The sequence below is a fragment of the Equus quagga genome, chromosome 8 (genome assembly GCF_021613505.1).
Source record: "Equus quagga isolate Etosha38 chromosome 8, UCLA_HA_Equagga_1.0, whole genome shotgun sequence".
Lineage (NCBI taxonomy): Eukaryota > Metazoa > Chordata > Mammalia > Perissodactyla > Equidae > Equus > Equus quagga.
The window spans coordinates 21,603,831-21,622,079 of NC_060274.1; the positions used below are offsets into that span (position 1 = coordinate 21,603,831).

An 18,249-nucleotide genomic window follows, 5' to 3' on the forward strand; every position below is an offset into this window, starting at 1 on the left:
AACTTAATATTAGTATATTGTAACTGCACTTGCAAATAAACAAAACTAAGCATGTGAGAATTTTCTTTTTCTAGGTTGATATTCAGGTAAACAGGTTTTGAAAATCTGACACTTCCCTTAAACTGTATGTCAGTATTTCAAAGCAGAATTGAGAAGACATGATACAAAGGAAAAGCTAGAGTCAGTATAGGGTGATGGTGAGTGACCTCTTTTATTTCTTATACTTACTATATTTATACTAATTTGTCCTAATATCAGGTAGACTAGCATTGGCTGTAGATAAAAGAAATCTTCCCCAAATAACAGTTTATTTCAGTCTTCATGGAAGTCTGAAGCTTGGTAGGACAGAGTTGGGATGGTGGCTTTGCTTTACTAAGACATTAGGAAAAAGTTCTTTCTACCTCATGTCTCTTCCAACCCTGGGCCATGACCTCCATCTTTGTGGTCCAATATGATCATTGAAGCACCAGTCATCACACCCATGTTCCCAGGAGCCAGTAAAGGGCACATTCACAAGTCTTTTAAGGATGTTTTCCTGGAAGCTTTCCGGTAACACTTCTACTTAGAAGCTACTGGCCAAATCCTATTCACGTTGCTGCTTTCACTAAGAGAGAAGCTGGACAATGTGATCTTTATTCCAGGCAGCTCAGTGTTCTGTCAAAAGCTGTGCTTCAATTACCATGGGTGAGGTGGAGAATAGATGAGGGAGGGGGACAACCAGTAGTCTCATCAACATTGTTTTCTGAACACTGACTAAGACCAGGAGAAAATATCTAGATTTATTTGATGATGACAGGAGATGGAAATGTTACTTTTGCATGAAGACTTTGTGGAGAAAAAGATATTTGTATGGGTAAATCAATAAATTTGAAGGGTTCTTTTCGAGGGTCTGGATGCTTGTACAGCTTCAGGTGTAACACACCGTGTGGGCATCCCATGACAGCAAGGATACGGGGACCCATGGGCCATTTCCTGAGAGCAGTAGGCTGGAAGCCCTTACTCCAGGAGCTCAGGGAGCCATAGAGCATAAGTGGCTGAGTCCTGGTGGGTGGACTGGTCTGAGTGGCTGCCAGCTTGGGATTGTTCCCCACAGAAGGGCCTCTGTTATTTTGTGCAGTTCATCTCTAAGCATTCCATCGGGGACTCCCACCACTGCCCTTGAATTCACAGACTCCTCTGTGGGGACTTTCCTCCCTGCTGGTCAGGTTAAATCTTCCTTTGTTCAGAACCTTTCCTCTTCCTCTGTTCTTGCCCCTTCAACATGACCACAATCTCAAGAATGTGATATTTACACATCACATTCTACCAAATCCAGCAAAACAGCCTCACAGACCACTCCTAGCACTGAAGGAGTGCTTTTTTGTTTCTTTTTCTCTTTTTTATCTAACAAAGCCACCTTCATCAAGTACATGGATGTGTCCTTCGTGGCTTTCATTGCATTTCCAAGGTGTAGTGAGCCTTAGATTAAAGACATTAAAAACAAAAACAACAACAACAAAATTTTTAACTTTCCTTGAACTAAAAAGCTGCACAGAAATCCATAATATTTGAAATATTGATATTCTGAGAGATAAAATAATGTTGGGTAAATATCTTACATGTACAAATAATTTAATAATTTAATTTCATAATTGTGTTTTAGAAATGCTTTGCTCTTAATCAGAGACTTGAACCTGCTTTTCTAAGTTAGGTTTCAATCTATGCTACATCAAATGGCCAATTCAGTAGGACATCTTGGTAAGGGATCCAAGAAACTGAAGAATGGCTGCCTGTATGCCCCCAGGGACCTGAGGACGGGGTAACTCCTGGGCCCTCCCAGACTCTCGCTTGTCTTGCCCTTGAGCATGCCGATGGGCCGAGACTTGCACTGACAATATGTCATCAAAGTAACACAATGTGAAAACAGAAAGAGGAGGTCCTTTCCCCAGCCCCTTGTAAAGTGATGGAGGCGTTGTGAAAAGAACAAGACTTTAGAGATATACCACCTTGGGTTCAAATTCTTGTCTTCACTTAATACTCTACTTTGAGCAAGTTACTTAACCCCTCTGATAAGAAAGCAATGGGCAGTGGAAGCCAGCATGGGTTCATTAATAATATCTGAGGTCAAATCAACATAATTTTATTTTTTATAAAGTCACATTATGCATAGATGGAATGTGTTTCAGTTTTGGCACTCTCTTAGAATACATATCTCAAGATATCTTGTGGTCATAACGAATAAATGCAAACTGGATAGTCATTAAAATTAAGTTTGGAGCTGGTTGAACAATGACATACAAAGAGTGTGTAATAATGTACCAATTCCACCTGGAAAGAATATCTCTAATGTCAGGAAAGTCTATTCCTTGTTGTGTTCCAGATTTTATCAACAACTTGAATAAAACTGTATTCAAGGCTTGGGTGGCTCAAAAGTAGGAGGGACAGTGAATGTAATGGATGACAGAATCTAAATTCAAAATGATCTCAGTAACCTAAAAGAGTAGCTGAAAATATGGGGCTGGCCCGGTGGCATACTGGTTGAGTTTGCGCACTCCACTTTGGTGGCCTGGGGTTCACAAGTTCGGATCCTGAGGGTGGCCCTACTCACCATTCAACAAGCCATGCTGTGGCAGCATCCCATATACAAAGTGGAGGAGGATTGGCCCAGATGTTAGCTCAGGGCCAGTCTTCCTCAAGCAAAAAAAGTGGAAGATTGCAACAGATGTTAGCTCAGGGCCAAACTTCCTCACACACACACACACACACACAAAGAATAGCTGAAACAAAGACTACTTGAAGAGCTGTGTCAAGTTCAGCATTTAGATTCATAGCTACTTGGGATATGGGTATGGCCCAGGGTTGGGGATGGTGTCAGGTTAGCATGACCAGAGAAAGCAGCCTGGACCCACCTGGCTGGTATGTATGGAGGGAGTCAGGGAATAGAGATGACCAGTTTGAAGAGGAATCCCATTGGCCAAATGTGGGAAAATTTGAACAACCAACTTTTAGTTAGCGATTGCTTGGATTATAGCTAGTTGAATAAAATAGGAATCCATGAGCCCATATTGATATAAATAAGTAAATGAATTAATATGTGAGGGATAAGAGAAAAGTCTATCTTACAGTAGAATGCCAGCCAAGAAATGTAGAAGGAACAATGGACTTAGAAAAAAATCACCATTTGGCAGAAATCATAGTAATAATTGTTTCAGACAAGAATCACCAATGGAGGCTAATACCAGTGAGTGGAAATGCAAAATACTTAGGAATTAATTTTAAAGTGGAGAAACCTGTCCAATATCATCTTACCTAAGTTGTAAAAGTCAACATCACTGGATATAGGATGAAGTGTCAGCATGTGCCTCCTGATATGACGTACTAAGAAGAACACGGCATCATATTTGTGGTATTCCCGTCAAAAATTAACAGCCTGGATCTAAACATGAGGAAATATAAGACAACTGTAAGTTGAGGAACATTCTACCAAAATAACTGATCTGTAACCTTCAAAAGGGTCAAGGTCGCAAAGGTCAAGAAAAGACTGAGGAATTATTCCAGATCGAAGAGCCTAGACTAGAGACATAGATCCAAAAGGAAAGGTTGCTTATAAGGACACTATTGAGAAAATCAACAAAATTTGAATGGGATTTTGTGAATTGGATGGTAATATATTAATATCAATATAATTTTGATGATTATACTGTAGTAATGTAGAATATCCTTGTGTTTTTGGAAACGTGGAAGTAATGGGGCATCATATGTATAACTAACTTACTCTCAAATGATTTAGAAAATTAGACAAAATGAGAATGGGAAAAAGAGATGAGACAAATGTGGTAAAATGTTAACGACTGGCGAATATGAGTAAAGCAGGTACTATTTCTACAGCTTTCCGGAAAGTTTTAAATTACTTCAAATAAAAGTTTTAAAAATCAATTGCATAAGTTCATATGAGAGACATGAATTAGCAAAGGGTTAGAGGAGAAATCTAAACCTTTGGGTAGCTCAGGATGCCCTCTCCTTGACGCTCAGTCCTTAAGGAGTTGGTACGCTGATCTAGCCAGGTCAAAGGCAGCCCTCCATGTCAGGATCATTCGATTCCAAGTACAAGCAGTGGAGAGCTCAGTCAGGCTCCTGAAGTCTGCAACCTGGACTAGGAAGTCCACTGGGGACCAAAGCAGCTCCTCATTCATGTCTTTTTCTCTTCAGGCCACACACGGTCACTCATCTCTGCTTTTCTCCATGTATTCATTCTTTTTTCTCTCTGCACATCAGATTGTCTTGCTTCTCTGTGCACATAGCAGAAAATGACCTTAGGCATCCTTGCAGTAGATTTATAATCCAAATTGTTGGAAGGGAATGTAAGTGGCCCTGTTGATTCAGGTGCCCATCCCTGGCTTGGTCCATTGTGGCACAGAGGCTGGGGTGATGTGGTCCTGCCCAGTTGGCCTCAACAGGATTTGAGAAGCAGCTGTTTCAAGAAGGGGCATGAGCGGGTAAGCTGTGCATATCCCAGCAAAGGAACAAATGAGCCAGTGTTGGGATGAAAGGCCCAGCCTGATGAATGAGGAGGTCGAAGACACCTGTTTCCACATGATATCTCAATATGTAAGTGTTAGAGCTCAACTACAGGAGGCGGAGCCCATCCCATTATCAGGAACACGACAGCTACACGTGCACGCTGATGCAGGTGTGCTGAACCAGTAACTCAGATACCACCAGTGCCGTTTCTGTGAGTGATGAGTTTTCCAACATGGAAACTAACTCGATGAAATTCTGAATGAAACAAAGTACGACTTTCCCTTGATTTACACTGTAGCTGTATAATTGGAAATTCACTGTGTATTGAAAGCTTGCAAAACCATTCTGTGCTCAATATGCAAAACAGAGTTAGGTCATGGCTTCTAATAAACAGGCCTTTAACCTACAGGAAGATCCTGCTGCATCTTCCAAAATCTTGCATGCTGAAGGCTAATCCTCTCTTGTGTGGGACTCCCGTACACTGCGGCATGCCCATCATGCCTGGCCCCTCCCAAACGGCAGTAGCTCTCCGACAAATTATGACAAGCCAAAGGTGCCCCACATTCTTCCAGAATGTTTCCCAGGGCCGGTGCCACCCCTATTAAGAACCACTGGTTTCGAGCCTAGTTAACCTCTGCCAGGGCGGTCAGTGGGTTATTTCTGTCTCCTTGGAAGCTTTGTCTAAGGAGATCCATTCCAACACTAACGTTCAACAAACCCATGACTACATCTCATGAGGCCTTGTTTCCCTTCTGAACTATTACCATTGTTTGTACTCCTTTGATATTCAAGAAGATACTCAAGTTTATAACAATAATTAAAAAACCATAGCCAGGATTCTTTCAATTTCAAATAACAAGAGGCCCATATAAACTAGCGTCCATCCACATACAAAAGAGGAAATTATTGTCTTAACTTATTCTCTTAACAAGGATGGAGCTGATCCCAACAAAACTGGATCCAGGAATTCCAGTGAGGTTTTGGGGACCCTCTTCCTTCCTTCCTCCCTTTTCTCTCTCTCTTTTCCTTTTTCTCTTTCCCTCCTCTCTTCCTTTCCTTCCCTCTCTCCTTTTGTCCCCACTCTCTCCCTCTCTCTTTCTTTGCGGGCTGAATTCAGGCTCTCCCTTGCTGATGGGCATTACTGAATGAAGGAATTGCTCTGTTGGAACTAGAGGTTGCCCAGCTTTCAGTGCCGGTATTTCTCCACAAGGCTTTCCTAGACATTTTTGAAACATGGGCAAGAGGCCACAGTAGCTGTGTGTTCCATACGCAGGCATTCGGCTGGCCTACAGCACAGAGATGCAGAAGCAGAAAAGAGAAATCCAGTGGGAGGGGCCTCTTCACTCCAGATCCACCTAGGGGGCTTCTCCGCCCAGAATTCTCCAAGTTCCTCCCCATCTCACTTGGGTCTGAGGACTAGTCATAGGAGATTAAAATCAGCATTATAGAAATTGACTGATTGATTCAATTAGCATATTACTGAGGTCATTTCAATTCATTAGGCCACTTTGAAATTTCATTCGGTTCCATGTACACTTTCACACGCTGTTCTCTGCAGTGCCCTAAAAGAATTAGGCATGACATTGAATCCCGGCAAAAGAGCTCTCCTGCATGACAGTAGACTTCAGTGCCCGTCTATACTGTATGAAGCTCTGCCCCACACTTGAAAGCGCGACATAATACGTTATCTTACACATCTTCCAAGTGATAGAGGTTTCTTATTTTTCTTATGTGGAATAAAAACAAGTTAAGTGAGGTTGCATTTAAAATTGAAGCTGAACTGGGTGGGTCAGAATTGCTAGTGTTTAAAAAATGTGCACAACATCCTTAATATAGCTATTTGTGACTAACCCACTGGGTGTGACACCCAGGGGAGAAAACAATAAGTTCACTTACCATGAATTTGAAAAGTTGGAGTTCAGAACTCTGAGCTATTTTTTTAACATAAAAATTATTCAAGGAATTACTCAAATTTGGTTTAAGAAGAGATTGCTGATGACGGAAATTTAGGCATTTAAAGACTTTTAAATGGGAAAGAAAAAGTTTCATGAACAAATGAGAAGAATGTAATCTATGCCCTTCTCCGAAATTTCATGTCTTTTAAAAATGGTATCTTTTGCAATGATCTCACTTTACTGCTATTGCTATGGCAAATACAATGTAAGTTCTGCAGCAAAATCAATTCCATGAACAACTTTTCCCTTTGTAGCAAGATTGGTCTCATAGTCAATCCACAGGTCCACTTTACAAGAATCACTAATGTGTAACAATAGATTAATCTATTGATCATTCCTCGTGCCAGGCACTTTCTATGCACTTTATCAACATCACACTTAATTCTCACAATGAATTTTTCCATAGATACTTTCATTATCACCCTTATTTTATAGGTGTGAAAACAAAGACCTGGAAAAGCTATATAACCAGTCCACAGTCACACAGCTAAGAAGGGTTGGAGCTGGGATTATGACTTGCGCTGGCTGCCTCCTAACCACAGCGTTGTGGCGCCACTTAGGACCAGCGCTGAGTATTTCACAAATACACATACTCCTATGTTTGCATATAAAGGAGATTGTGGAATTGAGACAAATATTCAACACTCCTTTTAATAGTCTATCTTTCCAATGCAATTTTAAAAGTTATCTTATTCAGTTACGGCTAGCCTCACTACACTATAGCAATGAATAAAATGGCTGCAAATACAACCAAAATCCAAAGATAAATTTGAGACTTGAATTGCACAGGCACTCTGATATGTGGTTCAGAAACATCAAAATCTATTTAGATGAGGGGCCAGCCCCGCGGCTGAGTGGTTAAGTTCACACGCTCTGCTTTGGCGGCCCAGGGTTTCACTGGTTTGGATTCTGGGCGTGGACATGGCACCGCTGAGGCATGCTGAGGCAGTGTCCCACACAGCACAACCAGAGGCATTCACAACTAGAATATACAACTATGTACTAGGGGCTTTGGTGAGAAGAATTAAAAAAAAGAAGAAGAAGAAGATTGACAACAGTTGTTAGCTCAGGTGCCAATTTTTTTTAAAAAATCCATTTAGATGAAAATGAAACCAGGTGGTTCACAATGGCCCTCTATCCACCAGTAGTACACATGTGAAGAACCTGAAATTCTGTTCCCTGACTCTTACATGGCATCTTGTAACTGAACAAACTCATTAAAACTTGGGGCAACATCAGGCCCAGTCCGGTGGTGTAGTGGTTAAGCTTGTGCTCTCTGCTTTGGTGGCCCAGGGTTTGTGGGTTCAGATCCTAGACATGGACCCACACACCGCTACCACTCATCAAGCTGTGCTGTGGTGGTGTCCCACACACAAAAGAGCAAGACTGGCACGGCTGTTAGCTCAGTGACAATCTTCCTCCCAAAAAAAAAGCCCAAAAAACAACTTGGGGCATTATCATTTATCTATTCGAACAATTAGCAAATGCATGACTTGCATTCAAGTTGTTCATTAATTAGCTGCAATTGTATCTAAAAGCAAAATGTAAAACAAATGGGATAATTAAGATCTCCCAATTCCGACTTGCTACTAAGGACAAAGACAGCTTCTTGCTCAGGATTTGTCAAATTGGACATGACTTCTGTGTTTTAAAGCTGACAGCGATTCCAAAGCTCCATTCTTCTTCAACTTTATAGTCAGTTTTAGAGTTTGAAAAAATATGTTAGACTGAAACAAAGAAAGATGATGGATATGATGAGATAAAGGCCCTATTCATATAATTAAAATAATAGCTCATGTGAGTTGTGTCTGTGATTTGGGACTCTTTTCAATGGCAGATTTTATCATTAATGACTGAGAGAGAAAAAAGAAAGTCAGTTTACTGGCCGGGTTAGACACAGCCTTCACGGGCCCCTAGACACAGTGGAAGGAGCCTAAACTTGTAAATGTGCTCCTAAACTGCGGAACAACAATTTATCAGCATTTTACAGTCAAAATAAGGCAGACAGAATTTAACAAATAAATTTGCCTCAAATTAACCAGTAGATGTCACTGTTTAAATGTAATGGCAACACTTTTCTTACAGAGTTCTACGGAAAGAAGTCCAATAGAAAATAATTAAGCAGTTTTGAATAACTTACAACTAGTTCAAATCCATAAAGAGAATGCTTATAAACCCATACTCTTAACTTATAATTCAAAGTAGTGACTTAATTTCTTACTGTTAAAGAAATCACTGGAAAATCATTCTAAGCTTAGCAGCGGTACACCTACGAATGATTTAAATTTAAATTCAAAACATTTTAAGAGTTTTTTAACAAAACGAGTCTACTATAACAGGTCTACTTTTCAAGGGAAAGTAAAGATTCTGCTACTTTTTAGGACAGGATATCAATGTTTAAGAACTACAGATATTCTCTAGCTTTAGATATGTAATTTTGAGCAAAAGAAAACATTATTTTTTAAATTTATTAAGGAAAATTGTGTCTAATTGTATCTACCACCTAGGCACTCTATCAAAGGAGATTGCGAATGTTAAAGTGTTTTGAAAACTGCAAATTGGTCTACGCATGCAAGGTAAGACGTCTTCCGATGTGCACAGTGTAGTTCCACTGTACGTCCTACAGAGGATGGCTCCAGAAAAGGGAAGGGAGCTCAGAGTTATGAAACACCTACTTTTGTGAGAAGAATGTGACAGCCTCACAAGCACTCTGTGGAAGTAAAAATTATTTTTCTGATTGCAAATGAGGAAAAGAAGACTGGTAACCTGGGAAAGTGGGTAAGTCTGTCTGACCCCAAAGCCTGGGTTCTTTCTACTGAGTCACCTTGTGATTTGAATTTTTATAAGTTGAATAATATTCTTAAAGTTTGCTGCATTAGCTTAAAGCTCACTAGAGAATCCTGCTAACCAGAGAAATCAATGACAAAACATTTTGCAGAGAAGGATACAGTAAAGCAAAAGATCCCATCTAAACTGGCAGCCTGTTGCTGGGACCAGCCGGTGGCCAAGTGGTTAAGTTCTCCAGCTCCGCTCTGGCAGCCTGACCTTGGCCGGTTAGGATCCTGGGCTCGGACATACACACGGCTCATCAGGCCATGTGGCAGCGTCCCACATAGAAGAACTAGAATGACCTACAGCTAGGATGTACAACTGTGCACTGGGGCTTTGGGGAGAAAAAAAAAAGAGGAAGACTGGCAACAGATGTTAGCTCAGGGCCAATCTTCCTCACCAAAAAGCATATCTTAAAAAAAAAAAAAAAGAAGAAGAAGAAGAAGAGCTTTCTTCATGCCATAGGAGTTAAACCCAAATACACAGCAGGAAACACAAAGGTCAATACATCCATGTTATTAAAAAAAAAAAAAAAGACTGCTGTTAAGTAGGCCATATATGTTGATCAACTGACAACTTGTGGGTCACTGCCCTAGGATGGATCTGACAGATTTTCTTATTTCTAGACTGGCAGCTTTCAGCCGTCACTTCGTCCCTCTTTGAGGCCTCTCAGTGATCCGTTTGTCAGAATTTCGGCAAGCTCAAGGCGAATACCAACTGGTCTTTTACCATCTCTGCTAGAGCACAGTAGCTGGTTACTGCTGACTGGAAGCTTGATTGACAATAAGTTTGAAAGGAACAAAGTAAAAACCCACACTGCTGTTTGCCTATTCTTGGCAGGATTTTTCCATATTTGCACTTGAACATATTAATACAAATTAATATGAGCCCTTGCATTCAGGCTGAAAAGGCTTCAAATCAATATTGTTCCTCAGCTTTTAAGGAGGGGGAGAGAGAGACACTGAGCTCAGTCTAATTGGCTATTGACAGAACTAAACGATTTTTCCCTAAAAAATATTTTCTGCCGATTCAACATGCCCCCGTCCTGAGCATGTATAGTTGGACCAAGAGTTTCTACGTCGATAGACACAGATACTTCCAAATGCAGCACTAATCAGATTGCTTCTTGTTTCCAATCCTTCAGTGGACTCCAGGCACCGCACTCAACATGGTTTCAAGGTGGTTTCCCCAACCTCCCCCAGCCCCCGCCCCCGCCAAACCCTACTCGTCTTCCTTCAGTTCTCAACTAAAGCTGATTCTCTGGGGAAGAGCTGGGCTTCGCACGCTGCTCCTTTAGCACCTTGGGCATAACCCATATTTTCTCACTATAAATGTGGTTCATTAAAACCTCTGTCTCTCACTATCTGAGCTCCTTGAGGCAGAGGCTGGACTATTTGTCCGCACATCCCAAGTGCCTAACGGTGACTGGCTCATAGCCAGTTCTAGGTGCTGGCAGGATGCTATTTTCCAAACTATTTAGATGGTCTTTATTTTCCTCTTTCCTTCCCTTCTTGAACAATTCAATCTAAATCCATTAGATGGGCCCAAGCAAGGCAGGTGTCACACTGGGCTGGTGGGAGTTTTGAGAATTACAAATACAGACAGAAAAACTAGAACAAAGTCTGTAGTGTTAGACCGGAACTGGAGGCGTTGGCACGAACTCCTGGACATAAAGATAAATATGTAGATAGATAAATATAGATGTGTATTCACACAGACACTCTGCTTAATTCTGTCCACTGAGAGGGCCTGGGAACAGTAACACATCAAAAGCCATGAGCACACTTAGACTGAGATCTTGGTTTCTAACTACCCTTCGCCACTAAAGGGACCCAGGGGTCTTTGGAAAATGGCTGATTCTAGGCCCAGGTCAGGGAACACATACGGTAAGCACAGACTAGAAAGTAGGGAAGTGCTAAAGAGTGACAGAGACATGTCAAAAGTCAGGTTGAATGGACTTCCACTGGCCAAATCTGGGACACTCTGGGCATCAATAAAACAATTCTAGAGTAGATTGTAACTATTAATTGAAATAGGTGCATACTTCCGTGGGTGCATACTTACACAACTTATGATTCCATAAAAAACTGAATAAAATGGAAAGTTTGATGAGTAATGAGATATTTACATAGCTTCACAGCACTTCCCCTCAAAATAAGTATTAATCACGAAGAGGAAAAGAGTAACTTCGCAGTGGAGAAGGCTGGCAGAGAAGCTTAACCGAGTGAATTAAGATCAGTAACAGCCCACATCAAAATCCCGCCACCTGGGAGGATGCAACGTGCACACAGCATCACTCCTGCCACAGTCCCGCTAAAGGAGGATGGCCCTAAGATGCTAAAGAAGCATCGCTTCCGATCACGAGGAAACATGAGACAAACGCCAACTGACAAACGGGCGTTCTACATGTTTGCTCTGTCATCTTCAAAAGTGTCAAGATCACGAAAAGTCTGGAGAGACTGAGGAGTCCTTCCAGTTTGAAGAAGCGTAAGGAGATGTGACGAGAAAGTGTAACACATTATTCTGAACAGGAGCCTTTTACTTTAGACAAATGGTGATAAAATGGGGTTTGCAAATCAGATGGTAGTAAATTATCAATGTTAATTTCCTGATTTTAATGGTTGTATTGGAGCATTTAGTCTTTATCTTACTCTCAAAAGATTAGATTAAAAATAGGTTCTTTGCGCTGTACTTGCAACTTTTCTCCTCTAGATTTTAGATTACTTTCCTTTTTTAAAAGCATTAAACAATCAGACCATGCCCTTAGTATTTTAAAATTCTAAGCCGAACGCACGTGAGAGTCCATTTTAGCGCTATGATGCACACTGTCTCCGCTGTCAAGGAGCTAATGGAAGAACTGTGTGCACACAATTAATTTGGGCGAAAAAAAAGGAAGAAGAAAAGTCTCTTGGACTTCTCCGCAGAGGCAGTTCTCGAACCACGCTGCCGAGTCCCAAGCGCCCGCCCCGCCCGGCCGGCTCCAGCTCTGCAGCCGGGAGACCGAGGCCTGCACCCCGGCGCCGCCCGGACGCCCGCCCGGCCCGGGGACCCGCCCGCGGCGGCGCCTCTGGCCGTGGGAAGCGGAGCCGCGCTGTGCCTCTCGCAGGCAGGAGACGGATTTCCTGAGTCCAAGGCGTGGTGTGCTCGGCGAAATTTCCATTTAAGAAACAAATAAAAATTTTCGGAGAAAAAAACGGAGCATCTACCAGGAGTGGGGTTCGAACCCACGCGGACATATGTCCATTGGATCTTAAGTCCAACGCCTTAACCACTCGGCCATCCTGGTGCAGGCGCACGATGTGTCTCTCGCTCTTCCTACAAGCCGAATTCCACCGTCCGCCTCGCAGCCTCCTGCGGGAATGCCGAGGAGCCCTCGCCGCCGCGCCCCCCGGTCTCCCGGCCCGAGCGCGGCGGCCCCCCGGCCCGAGCCCCGCTTCCCGCCGCCGGAGCTCGCGGCGGCCCGGCCCCCCGCGGCAGCGAGGGCAACTGCAGCCGAGCCCGGCACGCCGCCGGCGGCCCGCGTCGGGCCCTGCCTGTTCTGCTTTCGGTTTCGAGGTGCGCGGGCGCGGGAAACAAACACACGAGTAAACTTCTGGGTTCCTAGGAGCACGTTTTGGAGGCGCCGGGAACGGGTGGTGCAGGGACGGAGCCGAGGGGTGGGGGGCGTTTGGCTGGTTTGTACTAAATAGAATAAACCTCAGGGAATGAGTTGCATGGGCAGCGGCAGAGTTCTGGGACCCCTGTACCTGGAAGCTGCTTTTCCTCTTAAGTCGCACGGGAAGGAAGCTTTGTAGACATTTGTGTCTATACTGCGCCAGGCCACGTGCCAGGAGGGGGGCACCATTCGCCCTCCCTGCTGGCTGCAGGCAGCACCCGCGTTGCGCCGCCTCTGCTGCGGGGAGAGGGGGGTCCCTCTTTGTTCCCACGACCCACCCGTGCACTTACATGTTTGTCTTCTCCTAACTGTTCTGCAATGCTCTTCTTCCTTTCTGTGCATAAGAGATTCAGTTCGCTCTGTCAACTCCTTTTCCAGGACCTCCACTCCATTCCCCACCACCCAGGACCACAGAGCCAAGGTTTCTGTGTTCTGGAGCATCATGGAACCCGGGGACTGAGCCACCATCTGGCAGCCACGCCCTTGTTGATAAAGTGCGGCCGCTGTCTTTCACCAAGAACTTCCATCATCCTGGAGACTGCACTTGTTCAACTCACTGTGCGGGACCTCACCAACTGGCTCCTCACCCCGGGGTCACACGGTAGGAAACCCATTGCCCTGCTACCTCCTGGAGCTCCGTGGGTCTGGGAACATTGCCATGACCGGTGGAGGCTGCTCCTCAGCCTGCTGCCCTGGTTTTCAGAGTTGCGACCAAGAACATTACTGCTCCTGAGAGCTTCTCTGGATAATAACCAACGAATTGCCCCCTACCCACTTTGTCACCTAACATTGTGAGGCATCAGTGGCCTGCGTCTGTGTCCCGGCCTCAGCTGTGTCCTTCCTACTGAGCGTGAGGCCAGCTTCTCCGGAGAACACACACAAGATCATAGAGCAGGTTCCTAAGGCCTCACCGTGCTCTGCCAAGAGAAGAAGAGGAACTTGCCCTCTGCCGGGGTCTAGAGATCAAGTGGTGATGACACAGAAGACCACCCACCACTCACGATCTCCATCTTATTACACCAAATTGTTAGAGGCCTCAGATTTCATCAAACTGGGCTTTCGAGGTCCTTAAAATGGTAATAATAAAAGAATGTATTGAGTACACGCTATGTGACAGTCATTGCTCTAACCTCTTTACGTGTGTTATCGAATTTAACTTTTTTAACAACCTTGTAAAGCAAGTGCTCGTATCTCCATTCTGAAGTTTAGAAGCCCTGTTGAAACTCGCTCCAAAACATGAAGAGGCCTCCTCAGTGTGCTGCCCACACCTTGAGGGCATTGCAGAACTTTTCCACCAATGCAGCCATCAGATTCTTCATGATCTTCTGGAAATGGTGATATACTATTTGAAGCATATTTGTATTGAACCCCAGACTTAGCCTCCAGCAAGGCCCTAGTATAAGACAGTTCTGAACAACACAGCCACATCACAGGGCACCCCCTGGTAGTGCCTCTTCTGAAGCCCCAAGATTGTATCAAATGTCTCTGGCCATTCCTTGAGGATGGGCCTGGAACACAAGTTAGTCTAATCAGAGTTACAGGTAACTCTGAGCTGTTGGAGAAGAGAAGATGTCAGTGGGCCGTGTGGCAGATTGTATTCTTCCAAAGAGGACCACAATAGTATCTCTCATCTCACACGTGACTTTGTCTTCCTCCACTGGGATTTTGACACCTGTACCATCAATAGGTGGGGGTCTGTGTTCTCCCTCGTTGAATCTGGGAAGGCTCGTGTCTCCAGCAGAGTGATGCTATGTGACTTCTGAGGCTAGGTCACACAAGGTGCTATGCTTCGCCTCGTTCTCTTGGGATGCTTGCTCTGGGAACCCAGCCACCATACTGTGAGGAAGCCCAAGTAGCTACATGTAGTTGTTGCAGCTGACAGCCCCAACCAACAGTCAGTATTAACTGCCACAAATAAAAGTGAATGGGCCTTCAGTTGATTCCAGCCCCTACCAGGCAGGTGACCCCCCAGCCATTGAATCTTTCCAGCTAAGCACCCAGATATCATGGAGCTGGGACAAGCTGTCCCCACTGGATCCTTTTCCAATTCCTGACTCACAGAATCTACAGGAGGAATAAAAATGTTATTTTGTGCCACTGCTTTTTTTTTTTTTTTAAAGAAGCAATAGGTAATGACAATTCTGAGTTTGATAAACTGGGATACTGTCATAGAGCCCTAGGAGCACTGCATAGAGACAGGCTGTCTGAGAAGAAAGGCAACACAGGGGAAAGCAGAGTCCCGAGATGAAGAGAACAGGGTCTGATTCCATCACTGGAGTCCTTTCCTCCCTCCTTACCGGAAGCTGGATTCTGGGCCATGCTGCTTTTTTCCAGATCGACATCTTGCGTGGGACAGTCTGGGTGGAAGCACACACGTTCCATCCCTAGGTCCTAGCTGCAAGGGAGGCTAGGCAGCAAAGTTCTGGCTTCCACCTTAGGAAGCAGGCTTCAAAACGGAGGAGATTCTTCAGACATACGAAGGGTGTTCAAAAGATGTTGGCAACCACAAGGCATGTCAAATATCCACTTGGGTGTTGGAATAAAATGTGGAAAGCACTGTGCAATGACATTTGTTATAACTGACAATATTAGAGAGCAAATGACAATATTAAGACAGATTTTGTAACATTGAAATGGCTTCATGGTCTGGAAATTGCAGTTGGCATACTTCTTATGGGGAAACGCTTCACTCTTTTTAAATTATTTTTCCACTGTGTGTGTGTTGATTTAAGCCATGTTATTCTTTGTGCATTCTGTAGTGGTTTTAAAAACCATGTGCATAAATGCTTTGATACTCCTCCCTTCAAGAGATGGAGCCTAATTCCATTCCCTTTCAGTGTGGGCTGGGTCTAGTGACTCATTTCCAAGGCTTAGAATAAAACAGAAGAGACAGCATGCAGCCGGAGTGACTAGGTCATCAAAAGGCAGTGCTGTTGTCATCTTCCTTCTCTCTCTTGGATCATTCCCTCTGGAGGAAACCAGCTGTCATGTCACGAGCAGCCCTTTGACAGTGGCCAGCAGGAACTGAAGTTCCACAGGAGTGACCTAGGAAACAGATCCTCAGCCCAGTCAAGCCCTCAGATGACTGTAGCTCTGGCCAACATATTGACTACAACCTCATGAAAAACCCTGAACCAGAACCACCAGCTGAGCCCCGATCTTCTGACCCTCAGAAACCATGTAAGATAAATATTTCTTGTTTGAAGCTGCTAAGTTTTGTGTTATTTTTATGCAGCTACAGTTAACTAATATGCATAGTAGCCAAAGTCAGTTTCTCTAGTTTTGACAATATCGTCACGGGCCTATGTTTTGTTTCCACACATATGTTTTAAAACACTAATATTGCTGACCTCTTTGCTAACATCCATCTTTCCTTCTTCCGTTTGTTTTCAAACTCTTGAATGGATTCCCATTCTTTCCAAGTCTACTCATTTACTTTGTTTTCCCCAGAAAATGTGTGGCTTCTACCCTTTCTTTTCTCTCGCTTTATCTTTTCAGAATGAAAATATCTTTATCAAAACGGATGCAAGTTGTAAACGATATATAGAGTTCAAACAATGTAGAATTGAATAGAGTAGAATGTGTAACCCCTTTCCACCCCCACCCCCACCCCTGCAATCCCAGGCATACTAAATCGGGACCCCTTGTCCCTTGAAGATGCTAAGCCATTTCCTATCTCTCTCCTGCCTTTTCCTGTGGTGCTTTTCTCTGTCTAACTCTCCTCTAAGGCCCAGCATAAACCCGACCTTCCCACCACACACATAATTGTAAAGTGAAATAAGTTACCCTTACCTGTAAATATGAGCGAACAAAACTCAAGAAGTTCCCAATGAGACTTTAGAAGCGTCCCTCTCGCTCTGCCTGATCTTTATTACAATAAAAATTAAAGTATGTGGTATCATTAGGATTACATTATTCTTCATGACAGAATTTTCCGTGTAAGTACTTATAGAACTTAAATTTTTGCCTCAAGTCTCATGAAATATGGTACACACATATCCTATACAGTAAGCAGAATATAAATTAGCCTCTTGTACATAACTAAGCATTGTCGTTATGACAGCAATGATTTTTCTGAACTATAGAGAAAACAAGAGGCAGCAGGACATCACAACGTAAAGGTGTTGTTTAGATGGTGGAGTCAGTAGAGGTAATTCAAATTCTAATTCTTTCCTGCCTCAGTTTCCTCATCTGTAAAGTGGGATTAATAATCCTACCACAGAGAAATGTCGTGAGAATTAAGTGAAACAATGTATGTAAAATCTCTAGCAGGCTGCTTGGCTGAGGTGGGCTCCTGTGGTGGCCAATATTTCTTGTTTTTCCAACAGCTATTCCTGATTTGATTTCAGGGCTGGTAGATTCTTCCCCCTGCCCCAGGGGATGAGTCCTCATTGGTCTAAAGCAGTAAATGTCATGCCATCCCTTTTGCCAATAATTGGTCCGGGATCGGGGTAAGGAGAAAGTGGGCATGTGATCCAGTTCTGGCTGATGACAGAGAAGGGAAAGTTGGCAGGAGGTTCTGGGAGAGATTTTCTTTCTGAATTAGTAGACAGAGCCTCAGGAAGTGGACGCTTGTGCTGTTCTTCCCTCTTTCTTCCTGCCTTCCCTGAGACGGCGTGAAGATGAAATTCTTGAAGCTGTGTTAGCCAACCTGTGACCACGAGGGGACAAGCCTATGGATGAGACGCTAACACCCAAAGATGTCTGAAGGGTAAGTTAGAAAACGACTTTGCTATTCAAGTGAGCCACAGCCAACCAGAAGCCACCTGCCTCCAATCTGCGGTTCTACAAGGTAATTAACATGTCTTTAAAGATAAGCCCGTGGTTCTCAAAACATCAGGATCACCTGCGAACTTGTTGGAAATGCATATTCTCCATCCCCACCCCAACTTCTTGAATCCTCATCTCAGAGTTGGGTGATTCTGAGGCATGCTCAAGTTTGGCGTCCCCGTTATCACAGTAGGCTTTCTGTCAAAGCATTCCTAACTGAGTGCTCATACAGTATGTGGATGTACAGTATATGCAGAATGGATGGAAGTTTCTACGTATTCCCTAGAAGTTTCTTCCTTGATTGATTCCCTATTATTGCCTTGACTTATCATTTACCTCTTTCTCCTAAGTAATCCTGTCTCCTGAGGGTGACTTCTGTCTTTCTGTATATAAATAGATGTAAAATTATCGTGTGGAGCTCTGAAACTGCCTTCGCCTAGGGTATATCTTGGGTTGATAGAATCTTCACTGTCACTTTACTGGGACTCTCTCATTCTTAGCATCATTCTAACGCCCTTTTATTTCAACATCAGTTAAACG

The 18,249-nt window shown here is 43.6% G+C and overlaps 1 long non-coding RNA gene and 1 other non-coding gene across 2 annotated transcripts; one reads left to right on the forward strand and one right to left on the reverse strand.

Annotated features, from left to right (window-relative positions):
- Positions 1-12,487: 12,487 nt before the first annotated feature.
- TRNAL-UAA (transfer RNA leucine (anticodon UAA)) lies at positions 12,488-12,570 on the reverse strand. The gene has a single exon. It is a non-coding gene; the product is annotated as a tRNA-Leu (tRNA).
- Positions 12,571-12,665: 95 nt separating this feature from the next.
- LOC124243480 (uncharacterized) lies at positions 12,666-17,858 on the forward strand. The gene is made up of 3 exons (XR_006889682.1): positions 12,666-12,839; positions 13,318-16,119; positions 17,486-17,858. It is a non-coding gene; the product is annotated as an uncharacterized LOC124243480 (long non-coding RNA).
- The last annotated feature ends 391 nt before the right edge of the window (positions 17,859-18,249 follow it).